Below are 22525 nucleotides of genomic sequence, written 5' to 3' on the forward strand. Positions count from 1 at the left end.
TCGTACCCCTAGGGTATAACATCTGGCCCCTCGGCCTTGTATAACATTAAGACTCTCGCCCCCCACCAGTGTATAACATCAATCCCCACGCCCCCGGTGTATAACATCCGCCCTCCCATGCGGTGTGCTGTTACTAACATATGACAGAACGGCTGGTGGTGCAGAGCTCTCTGATACCAGCGCGGTCCTGTAATAGGAGCCACCGGGGTAACAAGTCTGGATATTACATTTCTTCCCTCCTAAATCTTCCCCCATCACATGTGAGTGATATTATTAAGGAGTGGAAGGAACTGCAGCAACTCAGGAGACCCCAGAACATTACAGAGCGGGGTCACTGAGTGCTGAGGAGCAGAGGGCAGAACGCTCTCCTGACTCCATAACTGCAGAGTCCAGATCTACTTTGGCAACAACATCACCACAAACACTGCGCCCCCGCCTGGAGCTTTATGGCCGAGCAGCTGCATGCAGCCTTACATCACCAAGCACGATGCCGAGCGTCGGATGGAGTGGTGTGAAGCCGCCACCACAGGACTCTGGAGGAGACCTGTTCTGTGCAGTGACGGATCACACTTCTCTATCTGGCATCTGATGGACGAGTCTGGATTTGGTGAATGCCAGGAGAACGTTACCCTATTAACTGCATTGTGCCCGCTGGGCAGTTTGGTGGTGGAGGTATGGCCTTGTTTTTAGGGGGTGGTCTAGGCCCCTTAGTTCCAGTGAAAAGATATCTTAATGCTTCAGCACAAGACATTTTAAACAATTGTAGCTTCCAACCCTAAGGGAATAGAAGAGCAGAACTGTTTCCCACACGTTCTCAACCTCAACCCCACTAAACACCTTTAGGATGATTAATTAGAACAAATACTGGAGAATGGCAGCATAAATATGTCGCCGCCACATAGGGAAGAACAATGTCAGGCACACATCAATTACATTGCCATATGTCTGCTCAGGCTTAGAATGGCTGACCACTCGGAGAATGACATAATACCTACAAAGAAACCGAACAAAAGGTCATTAAAGGAATTGACATAAAACCCCTTTATTAGTCCATCCATGGTTATAGAACGACACTGCACAGAGGAGGGCACACACCATTGATAGAAAATATTACAAACCGCACCTAGGCCATCCAAACCACTGACTATAAAGAAGATCAATTGTGGCAATGAGTCATATACAGGGGATGCCGACACCTACAGATGCCAAAACATTCCTATATAGGGACCACCATCTCAATATGCAGAAATGACTACTGCCCCATAGACGTCATTGTAAGTACACCCCAAGATTGCTTTACTGTGACAAGATCAATTGTGTCCTATGAAAACTCAAAGAAAAGAGGAGGGAACATAACATAGATATGGAAAGAACATAGGAATGTGGTGAAATGTATGAAGGTGCTCGGCATACTGAGCTGTGATATCTGTAGAGGGACGGACTCCATATTAACATCCTGGATATGGATTAGAATAGGAGGCCATAAAAGCCCCTGTAGGTGTAATGTGGAGGGGGCACAATACCTTTCTCCATGTAGTGTATAATAAATAGAACATGGTATTGGAAAGTTTGCTGCCAGCCATGATGTTTGCACAAACCTGTTTCGATCATTTCCCTGACCACGTCACGAGCGTGCCCCTCTATGGTGACGAGAGCCCCCAATGTGCTGCGAGTCTGCTGGGACAATTTGCCTCCTCGCAAATTGCTCCAAATACCCAGATGTACCTCTATAAAACCCTGCTACAAACAGCATGGAAAACTCAATGCAGATGGATTAATTTTATGCTGGTATTATGGGAAATCCCATACAATGTCTTCCCTTATTGGTAGATATGACGAGAGTAGAGATGAGCGAATGGATTTGCAGGACTCTGGTCCAACAGTCCGGTCAGTATTCCACGGCCGCAGGACCGGAGCCCCGTGAACCGGCATCTCCGGCTCCTCTTTTGATGTCGATGTCATAGTTGTGGTGTGAGGCACAAATGACATCACGCCTGGCCGGCTAATCAAAAGAGGAGCCAGGGATGCCGGCATGTAAGAGGCGGTTAGCAAGGCTCCCATCCAACAGCCACAGACTACTAACCTGCTCTCTTAGACCAAGGTCCTGCAAATTTAGTTGCGCATCTCTAGACAAGATGCATGAATCAATGCAAAATCCCAACAATACTATGGAGCCTTTTGGGTACCTTCAAGATATTGAGCCGCTGTACAACTGCAACCCCCAGGAGAAGACCCCTGGGCAAGAACACTACATGGGCTCTTTGCAGTCTAATAACGTACTGTGAAATAAGCTGCTTGCATCTTTGGATGTGAATGTGGGTCCCCTTACCTCTGTTGCACCAATGGTATATCCCCCCCTGGAAACTCCTATAAGCTGCGTCTCTGGGTATGACAGTCTATTAGCAGGAGAACTCATGAAGTCTGTCTATGAATGTATATATATGTATTTCTCCCAGAAAATTATTACAATTACACGTTTTGTTGTTCACATGTTTATTTCATTTGTGTATATTGGAACAACACAAAAAGAAGATATTAGTCAACAATTTTGGTTCTCAAGTCCTCAGACAGTTCTCTTCTCCTCTTTCTGTTCTCCCTGCTTAGTGTGGCACGTAACAACGCAAAGACTGAGTCAACTTTTCCCCTTTGTATCAGGTTTCAGGTGTGATTTTCATATTGCCCGCACCTTTTACTTGCCACAGGTGAGTTTGAACGAGCATCACATGCTTGAAACAAAATTGTTTACCCACAATTTTGGAAAGATGCCAACAATTTTGTCCGACCCATTTATGGGGTTTTGTGTGAAATTATATCCAATTGCCTTTTTTTGTGTTGTTCCAATACATACAAAGGAAATAAACATGTGTATAACAGAAAATACACATGCAATTTTTTATGGAAAAATACTTCATTTTCTGGAACAACTTCAAGGGTGCCAACACTTCCGGCCATGACTGTTTATAGTGAAGCAACCTTGATCAGTAAAGGAGCTTATGCCGTACCTCCGGGCCACTGCCGATAGCTTCATGCACTTCACTTGTCCAGAAGACACACAGAGCACGACCTGTCCCGGCCATTCCCTCACCCAGTCTTTTCTTGCAGTCGCAGGGTATGCCTTTTAAAAAAGAAAGTTAAATTACGTTGACAGAAGCATTTAAGAGAGGGACAACCTTACTAGTATTATCTAGCAAATTCATTTCTACCGATTGCAGGTAGAAGATCTGCTACCTGGCTCTATTGCAAGAGATACATCATCCACAAATCATTCACTGCCGCCAAATAATCTTATACAAATATAAAAGAACTAGATGGTGGCCCGATTCTAATGCATCGGGTATTCTAGAATAGGTATGCGGCCGACCGGGTGCAATCAGCAGAGCTGTGTTTAAATTTGGCGCCAAAATCGCTGATTGGTCGCGTTCGGCAACCGCGACCAATCAGCAAAGCGGTGTTTAAATTTGGCGGCAATATCGATGATTGGTCGCGGGCGGCGGCCACGACCAATCAGCGAACCGTGTTAGTGAGGACTGGAGAGCGTGTTTAAATTTGGCACCAAAATCGCTGATTAGTCGCGACCAATCAGCCGAGCGGTGTTTAAATTTGGCGCCAATACTGCTGACTGGTCATGGCCGCCGACCGCGACCAATCAGCAGAGCGATGCAGAGCGGGGTTTAAATTCGGCGCCAAAATCACAGATTGGTCGCCGGCCGTGACCAAACAGCAGAGCATTCTTTAAATTTGGCGCCAAAATCGCTGATTGGTCGAGGCCGGCGACAGCGAACAATCAGCAGAGCGTTGTTTAAATTTGGCGCCAATCTCGCTGATTGGTCGCGGATGGCGGCCGCGACCAATCAGCAGTGCGGTGTTTAAATTTGGCACCAAAATCGCTGATTAGTCGCGGCTGGCGGCTGCGACCAATCAGCAGAGCAGGGTTTAAATTTGGCACCAATAATGCTGATGGGTCTTTGCCGGCGACCGCGACCAATCAGCACAGCGGGGTTTACATTTGGCCCCAATGCTGCTGATTGGTCTCGGCCGGCGACCGTGACCAATCAGCAGAGCGTTGTTTAAATTTGGCACCAAAAACGCAGATTGGTCGCGGCCGGTGGTTGCGACCAATCAGCAGAGTGAGGTTTAAATTTGGCGCCAATACTGCTGACTGGTCACGGCCGACAACCGCGACCAATCAGCAGAGCGTTGTTTAAATTTTGCGCCAATACTGCTGATTGATCTCGGCCAGCGACCGCGATCAATCAGCAGAGCGTTGCTTAAATTTGGCGCCAATCTCGTTGATTGGACGCGTCCGGCGTCCGCGTCCAATCAGCACAGCAGTGTTTAAATGTGGCGGCAAGATCGGTGAATGGTCGCGGCCGCTATTTAAATGTGGCGCCCAAATCGGTGATTGGTTGCGGGCAGCGGACGCGACCAATCAGCAGAGCGGTGTTTAACTTTAGCGCCAAGATCACTGATTGGTCGGGTGTGGAGAGCGCGACCAATCAGCGAATCGTATTGGTGAGGAGCGGGGAGCGGAATCGTATTAGAGAGGACAGGGGAGCGCCCCTGCCTGTGCGGCTACTTCCGCTGCGAGAACCCGGGACATGAGCGGGCGCTCGGAGCGGAAGTATCCCGACCCGCAGCGCCGCTCCCCGGTCCTCCCTTCACACCCTAGCCGCTGATGTCCCCACAGTATCCGCAGGGTGTTACAAAGGTCCAGACATTTGTGTTCAAAATCGCTGATTGGTCGCTGGCGCTGCCCGCGACCAATCACCGATTTGGGCGCCAATTTTAAATATCGGCCGCGACCAATCACCGATCTTGGCTCCACATTTAAACACCGCTGTGCTGATTGGTCGCCGACGCTGGGCGCGACCAATCACCGATTTTGGCACCATATTTAAATTTAAATAGCGGCCGCGACCAATTGGATGTCAGCGCCGCTCCCCGGTCCTCCCTTCACACCCTAGCCGCATGGATGTCAGCGCCGCTGCCTGTGCGGATAGTTCCGCTGCAAGAACCCGGGACATGAGCGGGCGCTCGCAGCAGAAGTATCCGGACTCGCAGCGCCGCTCCCCGGTCCTCCCTTCACACCCTAGCCACTGATGTCCCCACAGTATCCGCATGGTGTTACAAAGGTCAGGACATCTGTGTTAAAAATCGCTGATTGGTCGCTGGCGCTGGCCGCGACCAATCACCGATCTTGGCGGCAAATTCAAACACCGCTGTGCTGATTGGTCGCCGACGCTGTGCGCGACCAATCACCAATTTTGGCGGCACATTTAAATAGCGTCCGCGACCAATCAGTACAGCGGTGTTTAAATGTTGAGCCAAGATCGGTGATTGGTCGCGGCCGATATTTAAATTTGGCGCCTAAATCGGTGATTGGTCGGCGGCAGCGTCAGCGACCAATCAGCGATTTTTAACACAAATGTCCGGACCTTTGTAACACCATGCGGATACTGTGGGGACATCAGCGGCTAGGGTGTGAAGGGAGGACCGGGGAGCGGCGCTGCGGGTCGGGATACTTCTGCTGCGAGCGCCCGCTCATGTCCCGGGTTCTCGGAGCGGAAGTATCCGCACAGGCAGCGGCGCTGACATCCATGCGGCTAGGGCGTGAAGGGAGCACCGGGGAGCGGCGCTGACATCCAATTGGTCGCGGCCGCTATTTAAATGTGCCGCACAAATCGGTGATTGGTCGCCGACTTGGCCCGCAACCAATCACTGATCTTGCGGCCAAAGTTAAACACTACGGTGCTAATTGGTCGCGGACGCTGACAGCGACCAATCACCGATTTGGGCGCCACATTCAAATATCGGCCGCGACCAATCACCGATCTTGGCTCCACATTTAAACACCGCTGTGCTGATTGGTCGCCGACGCTGGGTGCGACCAATCACCGATTTTGGTGCCACATTTAAATAGCGTCCGCGACCAATCCGCACAGCGGTGTTTAAATGTGGAGCCAAGATCGGTGATTGGTCGCGGCCGATATTTGAATGTGGCGCCAAAATCGGTGATTGGTCGCTGTCAGCGTCCGCGACCAATCAGCACCGTAGTGTTTAACTTTTGCGGCAAGATCCGTGATTGGTTGTGGGCCAAGACCGCGACCAATCACCGATTTGTGCGGCACTTTTAAATAGCGTCCGCGACCAATTGGATGTCAGCGCCGCTCCCCGTTCCTCCCTTCACACCCTAGCCGCATGGATGTCAGCGGCGCTGCCTGTGCGGATACTTCCGCTCCGAGAACCCGGGACATGAGCGGGCGCTCGGAGCAGAAGTATCCCGACCCGCAGCGCCGCTCCCCGGTCCTCCCTTCACACCCTAGCCGCTGATGTCCCCACAGTATCCGCATGGTGTTACAAAGGTCCGGACATTTGTGTTAAAAATCGCTGATTGGTCGCTGGCGCTGCCCGCGACCAATCACCGATTTGGGCGCCAAATTTAAATATCGGCCGCGACCAATCACCGATCTTGGCTCCACATTTAAACACCGCTGTGCTGATTGGTCGCGGCTGATATTTAAATTTGGCGCCCAAATCGGTGATTGGTCGCGGGCAGCGCCAGCGACCAATCAGCGATTTTTAACACAAATGTCCGGACCTTTGTAAGACCATGCGGATACAGTGGGGACATCAGCGGCTAGGGTGTGAAGGGAGGACCGGGGAGCGGCGCTGCGAGTCCAGATACTTCTGCTGCGAGCGCCCGCTTATGTCCCGGGTTCTCGGAGCAGAAGTATCCGCACAGGCAGCGCCGCTGACATCCATGCGGCTAGGGTGTGAAGGGAGGACCGGTGAGCGGCGCTGACATCCATGCGGCTAGGGTGTGAAGGGAGGACCGGGGAGTGGCGCTGACATCCAATTGGTCACGGACGCTATTTAAAAGTGCCGCACAAATCGGTGATTGGTCGCTGTCTTGGCCCGCGACCAATGACTGATCTTGGCGCCAAAGTTAAACACTATTGTGCTGATTGGTCGCGGACGCTGACCGCGACCAATCACCGATTTGGGCGCCAAATTGAAATATCGGCCGCGACCAATCACCGATTTTGGCGCCAAATTTAAATATCGGCCGCGACCAATCACCACAGCGGTGTTTAAATGTGGAGCCAAGATCGGTGATTGGTCGCGGGCAGCGTCGGCGACCAATCAGCACAGCGGTGTTTAAGTTTTGCGCTAAGATCAGTGATTGGTCGGGTCCGAAGACCGCGATCAATCATCGAATCGTCTTGGTGAGGACCGGGGAGCGGCGCTGCCTGTGCGGCTACTTCCGCTGCGAGAACCCGGGACATAGCGGGCGCTCACAGCAGAAGTATCCCGACCCGCAGCGCCGCTCCCCGGTCCTCCCTTCCGCATGGAGGTCAGCGACGCCGGCGGTCCTTCCGCTGCTACCGGCCGGGAGATGAGCGCCTCGCGGCGCTCATCTTCCGGCTGCATCTCCATCCCGCAGATGGGTCCGTCGGTCGGGTTCCTTCTGCTGTTGCCGGCCGGGAGATGAGCGCCTTTCGCCGGTCATCTCCCAGCTGCATCGCCGCTCAGCTCCGTCCCGCAGATGAGCCGCTAACGGCCGCCATCTTTTTTTAGAAATCCCCCGGCGCTGATTGGCCGCTGCCGGACCAATGAGCGACGCGGGATTTCCTGGACAGACAGACACACAGACAGACAGACAGACGGGATAAGACGATTATATATATAGACTAGATTAGTTCCAATTAATGCTTTTGGTCTGTAGGTAGATCCGTACCATTCGTGACCGAGCAATAACATCATGCACGCTCCTTAACATGACATCTTCCCCTTGGATGAGCCACTTCTCCACGGCCCCCCGAGCCTCGGAGGTGGAGATGGTCTGGATGAGCTCTACGCGTTCCCCCTCGGTGCTGTACATGGCTTTGATGTCCAGGTTAGGAAGGAACTCCAGCTTTGCGATGCCTTCAAAGCCCTTCTTTAGATGTGGTTGGACCCGCAGAGGATCTTTAGTCTCAGAGAGAATTTCTAGCATTTCGTCGTTGGACAGGAAGAAAAAGCTAAAGCGAAAATGCACAATATGATAAAGATGTCATTAAAGTATTGGGTCAGGCGCCATTTGTATTAGTGTCTATGTGAGAAAATAGAAAAGCAAAGCTTTAAAGTAAAGATTCAGTCCCCATACACATTGGATTAAAATAGTTTAAACCTGACGATTGCAGCAGGACCGGCCTACCCACTGATGTGTATGGGGGTCTCCTGACTCTCCCCCGATAGAGGATGTCAGGGCCAGAAGGATCGGGCAGATGGGATTTCAATACCCGGTCTTTTGGTTCTCAGGGGAGATAACCCGCTGCCGGAGGTGTCCAGTACCGACTTTCTCCTCTCTCCCCATTAAAACCACATGACTGTTCAGCAGAATAGGTGGGAGTCAGGAGAAATAGCCAAATAACCATTCAGACCACGGGTATTTCATATGTCATGCGTATGGTTAGCTTAAAGGGGCTATCCAGCTTTGGGAACTTTTTTTTATTTAACTGAAATGTGTATTCCCATCTCCAGGATTCTACCCCAATATGTAGTATGCGTAATAATAATAATATTAGCAAATACCTCCAATTAGAAGTTTAGTATAGTTCTTCTGATTTGTTTTGTCGCTTACCCCATGTGCAGGGCATTGCAGTAGCTTAGGTTACGACCACTAGCAAATAACTGTCACTATATGAGTGGTCGTAACCATGGATACCGAAGCTACTGCAATGCCTTGCACATGGGGAAAGCGACATAGTGAATCAGAAGAACTATACTACACTTCTAATTGGAGGTATTTGCTAATATTATTATTATTACTACGCCTACTACATATTGGGATAGGATCTTGGAGATGGGAATACCCATTTAATTGCGAGTATTTGCGACAATTCAGTTTCATTAAAAATGTTGCACCGTTAGGCTTTTTGTTTCCTGCACATTCAGCTTTGATGTGATCTGTGGTCATAAATCGGCTAAGAGGAGCTGAAAAAAGACAGATTAAAAATAAGTCCAATAGCCAGCGCAGCACAGAGCCAATAGAAGGCAAACAGTGCAAAATTATTAATGAAATCCAATTACAAAAATGATTTCAATGCGTTTAAATAAGAAAAAAAAATATTTAAGGAATATATACAATCATTGCAACAAGTGAAAGGACTATACCGTGGGAAAAAAGCCTCTTCTTCTCCAGATAGGCATTCAGCCCTTTCATGATTTTATCCAGAAGCACATTGCTGTCCTGAAGTTTCTCCAGAAGTCCGGTCAGAGAAGTGGCGCTTAAAACCTAAAACAAAGTAGATAGCCCATAAGTAAGATTCCATTATATAGTTATAGAGACTGAAAAAAGGTCACATTCATTGACTATTGTGCCAATAGTTTATATTAAAAGAAAAATTAGAACCTATTTGGATAGAAAATAGAAGATGCGGGAGGCTGGAGTCCAGGCAGTGCGGAGCCCCATAACCCGGGATCCTTGTGATGGAAGCATCAGGACACGGACTCTTGGAAAACATCAATCCTGGATGCAAGATGACCGTGCTTTCTTGTATCAGTCCACCATGAAGCATCCATTTACCTTCGGGTCTTTAACGCAATGTTTCATGATCTCTCTCCAGTTTCTGTCCACAGTCTGGAATAAGCGTCCTTCTTCAGGCATTTGCTGCATGATGTCCTCAGAAGAGAAGATTAAAGCCACTGGGTCGGCACCTTCAGCCATTCATCAATGGTTTCCTGGATCCTTATCAGTCGTTCCTCCCATTGCTTAAAGGAGGAGAGCAAAAAGTTAATTACACATAAAATGAAAAGGATAGAAAAAAAATGCTATCATTTTAGAAGATAAATTATCAATGGATATGAATTCTGAATTGTTGGACATTTGTAGGGAAAGTTTGGCGAGACTCCTTGATACCATCCCCTTTACATGTAAGCTGGAGCCGCATGTAACTTTAGCCTCGGAGATCCTAATGAAACCTTAGCTTCTGCTAATAAGCAAGTGAAGATTTTAAGCTGAGTGACAACATTTACTGTGGGTGGGAACTCCTTAATCCCTTCAGGACCGGATAATTTTTTGTTTTGCATTTTTTCCTTCCCTTCTTCAAAAAGCCATACATTTTTTAATTTTTCCATTGATATAGCTGCAAGAGGCTATGTAATGTGCTGTAGCTTAACCCCTTCCCAACATATGACATACTGTTAAGCCATATGCCATGTTCCTGCAGATGTGCAAAATTTGGACCTGGGCCCCCACCAGCATGTTGGTCAGATGTATGGGCCCTTGTAGCATTCTAGATCCGATAATGATGCGCGTGTTCGTCCCTGCCTTGGATGTTTCCCATTGTAGCCCCATCCTATAATAATGTCTCTCATTCTAGGCCCCTTCCTGGTATAATGTTCCCCATCCTGCGCCCCTTCCTGTTATAATATCCCCGATCCTGGGCCTCTTCCTGTTATAATATCCACCTTCTGTGTATAATACCCCCCATCCTGAGCCCCTTTCAGCAATAACGTCCCAATCCTGGGCTCCTTCCTGGTATAATGTCCTTGGTCCTGGGCCTCTTACTGTAATAATGTCCCCCATCCTGGCCCCTTCCTGTAACAATGTCCCCAATCCTGGTACAATGTCCCCCATCCTATAACAATGTCCTCCATCCTGGTATCCTGTCCCCCATCCTAGGCCCCATTCTGGTATAATGACCTCCATCCTTGTGCCCTTCCTGGTGTAATGTCCTTCATCCTGGCCCATGTCATGGTATAATGACCCCCATTCTGGTATAATGCTCCCTATCCTGGGCCCTTTCCTTGTATAATGTTCCCCATCCTGGGCCCCTTCTTTATATAATGCTCCCCATCCTGGGCCCCTTCCTTGTCTAATTCTCCCCACCCTGAGCCCCTTCCTTGTCTAATGCTCCCCATCCTTGGCCCTTTCCTGGTATAATGTTCTGTCGTTCTTTTCTAATACATTAAATAAACAAAAATAAATGATTCTTCTTACCTTCCTGCGCTCCCACGACATGCGGCGTCTTCTTCTGTAGCTGATTTCAGTGTGCCGGCAAGGGCAGCGCATGACGTCACTTCCATGCGTCGCTCGTGACTGGCACGCCGACATCAGCTACTGGCCTTTGATTGGCTGGCGGCATGCATTGCAGCTCAGGGACCCGGCATGTCCCTGCGCAGCAATATACTTCAGCCGAATGTGCGTCCTCAGACTGTGGAAGTGCCATAAATATATGAGATGGGAATACCACTCTGCCACTGTGCGTTCCTTTATGCACTTTACCCTCCTTTTTGGCACTCTTTGTGGTAAGAGACTACCTTAAAAAATGTTTTATGTGACATGTATCTGATTATTTGTGGGCAGGAGCATTATTTAGATGGATACCTGATGCATATGGCAAGTGTAAATCCAATGACTATGGAATACTTATGGATTACTTTTTGATATATTATTACACTCATTGGATTGTCTTGATATACTAACCTTATGCTATATTATCTATATTGCTCATGTCCCACTGTGACCATATGCGTGACCATATATGTATACTTTGTAACATATCTTGCTACATTGGTAATCTAATTAGTGTCTTTATACTATCCGTATTATGTCATTTCTCTTTTTACTATGTACGTTTTTTAACTTGATGGAATAAAAATTTATATTTTTTACGCCAATTAACTCTTTCTTCTCCTATGTACCCATGTGTTTCATGAGTTGGCTCAGTTTGGCAAATCTGGGATATATTTCCCCCCGGATATGCCAACTTTACCCCTATAGGGTCTATTTAGTTGTATCACTCTGAGTCTATGTCTGATCCAGAGATACAATAATGAACATGAATCCTTATATATCACGGATCTTGCAGCCGCCTTTACCTGCTTGGACATAAGTGTTACATAGTTACATAGTTTAAAAGGCCGAAAAAAGACAAGCGTCCATCCAGTTCAGCCTATTTCTTGTGCACTGCAGCTATTCCGCAGCCTTGATCCAGGGGAAGGCAAAAAAAAACCATGCGGTATAGGCCAATTTACATCATTGAGGAAAAATTCACTTCCCGACTCCAATCTGGCAGTCAGATTAAATCCCTGGATTAATTAACTATCACTAAGCATAAGATGTAATTTTATTGTTCTCAAGAAAGGCGTCCAGGCCTCTCTTGAACTCATTAAGTGAGTTGGACATCACCACTTCCACTCCCAGAGAATTCCAGAGTCTCACAGCTCTGACCGTAAAGAATCCCCTTCTATGCTGGTGCAGGAACCTCCTTTCCTCCAGACGCATAGTGTGCCCCCTCGTCTTTGTCACCATCCTTGGTATAAACAGGTCATGGGAGAGATCTCTGTACAGCCCCCTGATGTATTTATACATGTTTATGAGGTCTCCCCTAAGCCTTCTCTTTTCCAACGTAAATAGGCCTAATTTGGACAACCTCTCTGGGTATTCTAGTCCCTCCATTCCCTTTATTACCTTAGTCGCCCTCCTTTGTACCCTCTCTAGCTCCAATATGTCTTTCCTGAGCACAGAACTGTGCACAATATTCTAAGTGCGGCCTTACCAGCGCTTTATACAGAGGAAGAACAATGTTCTCATCATATGCCCCTATTCCTCTTCTGATGCATGCCATGACTCTATTTGCCTTCGCAGCTGCTGCCTGACACTGGGCACTCCAATTTAATTTGCTATTAACCAAGACGCCCAGGTCCTTCTCCATGTCAGATTTCCCCAACGGTTTCCCATTTAATATGTATGGGTGACTGCTGTTTTTCTTTCCCATGTGCATGACCTTACATTTATCGGCATTGAACCCCATTTGCCATTTTTTGGCCCAACTCCCCAATTTATCTAAATCCTCCTGTAGCTGTGCCCTATCCTCATCTGTATTAACTACGTTACAAACTTTAGTATCATCTGCAAATATTGCTATTTTACTATGCAACCCTTCCACTAGATCATTAATAAGTATATTAAATAATATAGGGCCCAAGACAGACCCTTGAGGCACCCCGCTAGTCGAGACGCAGTTATAAAAGGAATCCAATTTGTCCGCATTAATCAACTGCAGGGCATCTTGATTGGCAAATAGATTGATCACTTTGGGGTACCAAGTGTTCAGCAACTTTTCTTCTGTCTTGGCACAAGCCAAGGATGCGCTGTTCCTCAGGGATTCACATTCTACAGGACCCCTGGACCCGACAAAGAATAAAGCACTTTATCATATTAAACCTGACAGGGCACACCTGTGAGGTGAAGACCATTTCTGGTGACTACCTCTAGAAGCTCATCAAGAGAACGCCAAGAGTGTGCAAAGCAGTCATCAAAGTAAAAGGGGGCTACTCTGAAGAACCTAGAATATAAGACATATTTTCAGTTGTTTCACACTTTTTTGTTAAGTATATAATTCCACATGTGTTAATTCATAGTTTTGATGCCTTCAGTGAGAATGTACAATTTTCATAGTCATGAAAATACAGAAAAATCTTTAAATGAGAAGGTGTGTCCAAACTTTTGGTCTGTACTGTATATATCCACCCATATACAGTATACATATATATACACACATATACAGTATACATATATACACACCCATATACAGTATACATATACACACACATATACAGTATACATATATACACACCCATATACAGTATACATATACACACACATATACAGTATACATATATACACACATATACAGTATATATATACACACCCATATACAGTATACATATATATACACACATACAGTATACATATATACACACATATACAGTATACATATATATATACACATATACAGTATACATATATATACACACCCATATACAGTATACATATATACACACCCATATACAGTATACATATACACACACATATACAGTATACATATATATACACACATATACAGTATACATATATACACACATATACAGTATACATATACACACATATACAGTATACATATATACACACCCATATACAGTATACATATATACACACCCATATACAGTATACATATATACACCCATATACAGTATACATATATACACACATATACAGTATACATATATATATATACACATATACAGTATACATATATACACACATATACAGTATACATATATACACCCATATACAGTATACATATATACACACATATACAGTATACATATATATATACACATATACAGTATACATATATACACACCCATATACAGTATACATATATACACACCCATATACAGTATACATATACACACACATATACAGTATACATATATATATACACATATACAGTATACATATATACACACCCATATACAGTATACATATATACACACATATACAGTATACATATATATATACCCATATACAGTATACATATATACACACCCATATACAGTATACATATATACACACCCATATACAGTATACATATATACACACCCATATACAGTATACATATATATACACACATATACAGTATACATATATATATACCCATATACAGTATACATATATACACACCCATATACAGTATACATATACACACACATATACAGTATACATATATACACCCATATACAGTATACATATATATACACACATATACAGTATACATATATATATACCCATATACAGTATACATATATACACACCCATATACAGTATACATATATACACACCCATATACAGTATACATATACACACACATATACAGTATACATATATACACACACATATACAGTATACATATATATACACACATATACAGTATACATATATACACACATATACAGTATACATATATACACACATATACAGTATACATATATACACACCCATATACAGTATACATATATACACACCCATATACAGTATACATATACACACACATATACAGTATACATATATATACACACATATACCAGTATACATATATACACACATATACACTATACATATATACACACATATACAGTATACATATACAAACACATATACAGTATACATATATATACACACTTATACAGTATACATATATACACACATATACAGTATACATATATACACACCCATATACAGCATACATATATATACACACATATACAGTATACATATACACACATATACAGTATACATATATACACACCCATATACAGTATACATATATATACACACTTATACAGTATACATATATACACACATATACAGTATACATATATACACACATATACAGTATACATATATACACACCCATATACAGTATACATATATACACACACATATACAGTATACATATATATACACACATATACAGTATACATATATACACACATATACAGTATGCATATATACACCCATATACAGTATACATATATATACACACATATACAGTATACATATATACACCCATATACAGTATACATATATATACACACTTATACAGTATACATATATATACACACTTATACAGTATACATATATACACCCATATACAGTATACATATATACACACCCATATACAGTATACATATATATACACACTTATACAGTATACATATATACACACCCAGTATACAGTATATATATATATACACACCCATATACTGTATATATATATATATATATATATATATATACACACCCATATACAGTATACATATATACACACATATACAGTATACATATATATACACACACATATACAGTATACATATATACACACATATACAGTATACATATATACACACATATACAGTATACATATATACACACACATATACAGTATACATATATACACACATATACAGTATACATATATACACACATATACAGTATACATATATATACACACACATATACAGTATACATATATACACACATATACAGTATACATATATACACACATATACAGTATACATATATACACACACATATACAGTATACATATATACACACATATACAGTATACATATATACACACATATACAGTATACATATATACACCCATATACAGTATACATATATACACACATATACAGTATACATATATATACACACATACAGTATACATATATACACACATATACAGTATACATATATACACACACATATACAGTATACATATATACACACATATACAGTATACATATATACACACATATACAGTATACATATATACACCCATATACAGTATACATATACACACACATATACAGTATACATATATATACACACATATACAGTATACATATATACACACATATACAGTATACATATATACACCCATATACAGTATACATATACACACCTATATACAGTATACATATATACACACCCATATACAGTATACATATATATATACATACAGTATGCATATACACATATACAGTATACATATATATATATACATACATATAGAGTATCTATAATATAACGCTACAAGCGTCCCTCTGTCTGAAGCCTTTATAGTCTGCGCTAGTGCGACACGCCTGCACAGTCTGGCTCCAGACTGAAGAACGCATGGAGCCGTTACAGGTAAGAGGAGTGTATGGTGCAGGAGATCACGGTATGCGTATACACTGAACACATACCGCGATCTCTGGCGCCATACTTACATACTTACCTGACCGGGATGAGCGCTACCGCGGCGCTTCTGTTCGGTCCGGAGTCCGGGGGAAGAGGGAGGCATTGAAATTGGCGCATGCGCATAGCGCTATCTGGTGCCATTTTACTGAAGATACATTTGCAATGTGTCTTCAGCAAAATGGAGCCGGACAGCGTGGTATGAGCACACGCGTACTTCGGCGCCGCACTCCTCCCCCGGCCTCCAGCAGAACGGGAAACAGCTCTGGAGCACAGGGAAGAAAGGTGAGTATAAGTGTTTATTTTCTTGTATGTGTGTGTAGCATGATAGGGATGAGGGGTGCCATACATACCAGGATTGGGGGGTGAGGGGTGCCATACATACCAGGATTGGGGGGTGAGGGGTGCCATACATACCAGGATTGGGGGGTGAGAGGACCATACATACCAGGATTGGCGGGTGAGGGGACTATCCATACCAGGATTGGGGGGTGAGGGGTGCCATGCATACCAGGATTGGGGGGTAAGGGGACCATGCATAACAGGATTGGGGGTGAGGGGACCATGCATAACAGGATTGGGGGTGAGGGGTGCCATGCATAACAGGATTGGGGGTGAGGGGTGCCATGCATATCAGGATAGGGATGAGGGGTACCATGCATACCAGGATTGGGGATGTGAGGGGGTACCATAGATACCAGAATAGGGATGAGGGGGTACCATGCATACCAGGATTGGGGGTGAGGGGTACCATGTATACCAGAATTGGGGGGTGAGGGGACCATGCATACCAGGATTGGGGCTGAGGGGTGCCATGTATACCAGAATTGGGGGGGGGACCATGCATACCAGGATTGGGGATGAGGGGTGCCATGCATACCAGGATTGGGGAATGAGGGGTGCCATGCATACCAAGATTGGGGAATGAGGGGTGCCATGCATACCAGGATTGGGGGTGAGGGGTGCCATGCATACCAGGATTGGGGAATGAGGGGTGCCAAGTATACCAGGATTGGGGGTGAGGGGTGCCATGCATACCAGGATTGGGGGGTGAGGGGTGCCATGTATACCAGGATTGGGGAATGAGGGGTGCCATGTATACCAGGATTGGGGAATGAGGGGTGCCAAGTATACCAGGATTGGGGGTGAGGGGTGCCATGTATACCAGGATTGGGAGGTGAGGTGACCATGCATACCAGGATTGGGGAATGAGGGATGCCATGTATACCAGAATTGGGGGGTGAGGGGACCATACATACCAGGATTGGGGGGTGAGGGGACCATGCATACCAGAATTAGGGGGTGAGGGGTGCCATGTATACCAGGATTGGGGAATGAGGGATGCCATGTATACCAGAATTGAGGGGTGAGGGGACCATGTATACCAGGATTGGGGGATGAGGGGTGCCATGTATTCCAGGATTGGGGGTGAGGGGTGCCATGCATACCAGGATTGGAGAATGAGGGGTGCCATGTATACCAGGATTGGGGGGTGAGGGGACCATGCATACCAGGATTGGGGGGTGATGGGTGCCATGTATACCAGGATTGGGGAATGAGGGGTGCCATGCATACCAGGATTGGGGAATGGGGGGTGCCATGTATACCAGGATTGGGGGTGAGGGGTGCCATGCATACCAGGATTGGGGGGTGAGGGGTGCCATGTATACCAGGATTGGGAGGTGAGGGGACCATGCATACCAGGATTGGGGAATGAGGTGTGCCATGCATACTAGGATTGGGGGGTGAGGGGACCATACATACCATGATTGGGGGGTGAGGTGTGCCATGCATACCAGGGTTGGGGGGTGAGGGGACCATACATACCATGATTGGGGAATGAGGTGTGCCATGTATACCAGGATTGGGGGGTGGAGGGACCATGCATACCACAATAGGATGGGGGCAGCACAAATACCAGGATGGGAGACCATATACCAATAAAAATGCTCGCCACCTGGGCGTAGAACGGGTTCAATAGCTAGTACATATATACACGCATATATACAGTAATACAGCATATACATACACATATATACTGTATATACACACACACACACACATATATACAGTAATACAGCATATACATACACATATATACTGTATATACACACACACACATATATACAGTAATACAGCATATACATACACATATATACTGTATATACACACACACACACACATATATACAGTAATACAGCATATACATACACATATATACTGTATATACACACACACACATATATACAGTAATACAGCATATACATACACATATATACTGTATATACACACACACATATATATATATATATCTGGCGACAGGGCCCCGCTGCGTCCTCTGTGTCTCTGTACAGATATAAGTGTAACACGTACTGGATCCAGCACAGGTGACAGTCTGCCATAGAGCTGACGTGCAGTACATACACTGTGTTATGGGGGCGCTCACCTGTGCGGACCCCGCGCTCCGGCCGCTACTTCTCTGCTCATATAAGGTCTCTCTTTCTGCCATTAAATAATTCGGTTGTCATGGCAGTGGAGGCGGGGCGTTGGTAGGGGGCGTGTCTGGTATAGGGCAGATTGGGGCGGGGCTGTCATGCAGTGCTTGTCTCATCGCTGTAATTTCCTGCTGATGCCACCTGGTGGACAGCATTGGTCAGTACGCGCTGAGAATGCTCACATGGTGGGGGAGGGGCAGCTTATATATGTATATACACAGTCACAATGCAGTTAGGGTTATGTTCACACAGTGTTTATTTAAACGTTTTTTTCCACATTATAAAACTCAGTGTTGTCAGGAAAAGCATTGCCTGTATTTTTGATGTATGCCTCACACTAAATACATTTTTGAAGATTTTTTTTAATCTTCCATCCTATACTCGGGCACTGGCTGTATATTGTTGAGGCCCCGGGACTTGCTTAGATCCGCTGGGTGGCATTGCCAGCTGCATTGCAGTAAATGGGTGACCTGAAATCCCACATTTATCCTGTGACCAGTTAGGGACTGTTTTTTCTTAAAGAAGGGGCTCATGTTATTAATCCCAGACAATCCATTAATGGAGTTTCCAGTAGTATAATAATGATGATTTATCCTGGGGATGGGTTATCAAGATCAGATCGGTGGGCTCCGACACGCGGCACCGGCTCTACCCATCAGCTGATTGCAGCGCTCAGATGTAAATAGTGTGAAGATTGAACATCACCGCTCCATTCACTGTACTGCGGGTCCTGCAGATCAGCTAATATTCATGTAATAGGAGCTGATCTGCAGCACCAGGGTGCAGCCACTACACAGTGACCAGAGCTCTGATGTTCAGCTCCTCAACAATGTTTACATCTGACCTCGGCCAGAGTTTCAAACAACTGAGTAGTGGAGGAGCCACGTGCCGAACCACCACAAATCTGATATTAATGAGCTAACCAGGGGATAGGCCATCAATATGTTTGTCCTGGAAATTCCCTTTAAGGCCCACCTGCACATACTATGTATATAATATATATATATGGCAAAGAGTGGGAAGGGGTTAATCAAAGGCTCATAAAACGGACAAACAACACAAATATTAGTTCTATCTTTTACACATTTGGGGTAGCCCTTAAGAGGGCCGGAGAGAAAGAGAGAGAGAGAGAAGAGAGAGAGAAGAGAGAGAGAAGAGAGAGAGAAGAGAGAGAGAGAAGAGAGAGAGAGAAGAGAGAGAGAGAGAAGAGAGAGAGAAGAGAGAGAGAGAGAAGAGAGAGAGAGAGAAGAGAGAGAGAGAGAAGAGAGAGAGAAGAGAGAGAGAGAGAAGAGAGAGAGAAGAGAGAGAGAAGAGAGAGAGAGAGAGAGAGAGAGAGAAGAGAGAGAGAAGAGAGAGAGAGAAGAGAGAGAGAAGAGAGAGAGAGACCAAGAGAGAGGAAAAAAAAGAGAGACCCAACCAGTGCAAGGCTAAGCCGGGCAGGCGGCAGCGGCTATTTATACCCACTGCTGATCTCTGATTGGTGGAAGATCTGGGTGTGGCTGCTCTCTGATTGGTGGAAAATCTGGGTGTGGCTGCTCTGTGATTGGTTAGCATTATGACCTCACAGTGGCGATGACTCATACCTCCTGGGTGGTTCTTCTGGGCGGTTCTGTTTTCTGACTGGTGGAAATTCTAATCAGCATTATGACCTCACAGTGGCCGAGACTCATGTTTCATGGACTGTTCTATCTGGGTGACCTGATACATGCTGATCTCTGATTGGTGGAAATTCAAGTCATCTTCATGACATCACAATCAGCATGTTATTACTGCTGAGATGTTCAGTTTTTTCCTAAATTTCCTACGTTTTGTCCTAATTTATTAGCACATATATACCACTCATTCCTACAATCAAAGGATCAGGAAACCCCTCTGAAATCAATATCCTACAATTTACCCCAACAGCAAAAAAACAACTATAAACAAAATACCAAAAGATATATCAGATTATTAATGAGCAAATAAAAGACACAATCACATAAAAATAATCTTTAGAAAGGTGTAGAAAAAATGCTGTAAAGTAAGAACGCTTCAAAAATAGAAATGTTAATGATCTATTTAATCAATTAACAAAATACAAGTGAATGAACAAACAAAAAATCTAGATCCAATCAATATTTAGTGTGACCAACTTTTCACTTTAAAACAGCGTCAATTCTTCTAGGTACACCTGCGCAAAGTCAGGGATTTTGTAATAATACAGTCAGGTGTCTGGTCATACACCATGGCAAGACTGAGCAAGAATACACAAGGAAGTTATACTACATCAGCAAGGTCTCTAAGGCACAAATTTCAAAGCAGATTGAGGGTTCAAGATGTGTCATTCAAGCACTTGTGAAGATGCACAAGAAAATGTGCAACGTCGAGGTCAGTAGATGCAGTGGTCGGCCAAGGAAACTTAGTGCAGCAGATGTATGACACATTATGGTTACTTTCCTTCAAAAGCAGAAGATGTCCAGCAGTGCCATCAGCTCAGAACTGGCAGCAACCAGTGGGACTCAGCTTCACTCATCTACTGTTCAGAGAAGACTGGCCAGAAGTGGTCTTCATAGCAAAATTGTGGTGAAAAAGCCATATCTTCCACATCAAAACAAGGCCAAGTGACTCAACTATGCATTAAAACAGAGGAACCAGGGTGTAGAAAATTGGCAGGATGTGCTCTGGACGGTTGAGTCAAAATATGAAAAATGTTATTACAGAAGAGATTTTGTTCACTGAAGGGCTGGAGAGCAGTACAATAATGAGCGTCTGTGGGCAATAGTGATGCATAAGCACGGTGGAGGGTCCAGTAAGTTTGGGGCTGCATTTCAGCAAATGGAGGTGGAAATTGGGTCAGAATTATTGGTTCCCTCAATGCTGAGATATAGAGGCAGATACTTATCCATCCTGCAATATCATCAGGGAGGTGTCCGATTGGATCCAAATGTTTTCTTCAGCAGAACAACAACCCCAAACATACAGCCAATGTCATTAAGAATTATCTTCAATGTAAAGAACAAGGAGTCCTGGAAATGATCTGGTCCCACCTAGTGGAGTAACTAGAGTCTGATAGGCCCCCACCGGCATGTTGGTCAGATGTATGGGCCCTTGTAGCGTTCTGGATCCTATAAAGAAATATGTGTTCTCTCCCTATGTAGTAATGTCCCCCATCCTGGCTCCTTCTTGTAATAATCTCCCACATGCTGGGCCTTATGCTATGACATTTTCCCCCACCTGTGCCCCTGTCTGGTAATGTCCCCATTCTGGCATCATTTACTTCATTCTGGTTTAATGTCCCCATCCTGGTATAGTGTCCCCATTCTGATATAATGTCCCCATTTTGGTATAATGTCTCTAACCTGGTATAATATCCCCCATGCTGGTGTAATGCTCCCAATTCTGCTATAATGTCACCAAAGCTGGTATAATGCCCCACATCCTGGTATGGTATGTCCAGTTCTGGCATAATGTCCCC

At 44.8% G+C, this 22525-nt stretch overlaps 1 pseudogene; it reads right to left on the minus strand.

The window, feature by feature from the left end:
• Positions 1 to 22525, minus strand: part of LOC141207018 (dynein axonemal heavy chain 12-like) — a 74413-nt pseudogene that overhangs the window by 31436 nt on the left and 20452 nt on the right.

Source organism: Phyllobates terribilis, unplaced genomic scaffold (assembly GCF_046119375.1).
Source record: "Phyllobates terribilis strain yellow unplaced genomic scaffold, ASM4611937v1 Scaffold_157__1_contigs__length_4398786, whole genome shotgun sequence".
Classification (NCBI taxonomy): Eukaryota; Metazoa; Chordata; class Amphibia; order Anura; family Dendrobatidae; genus Phyllobates; species Phyllobates terribilis.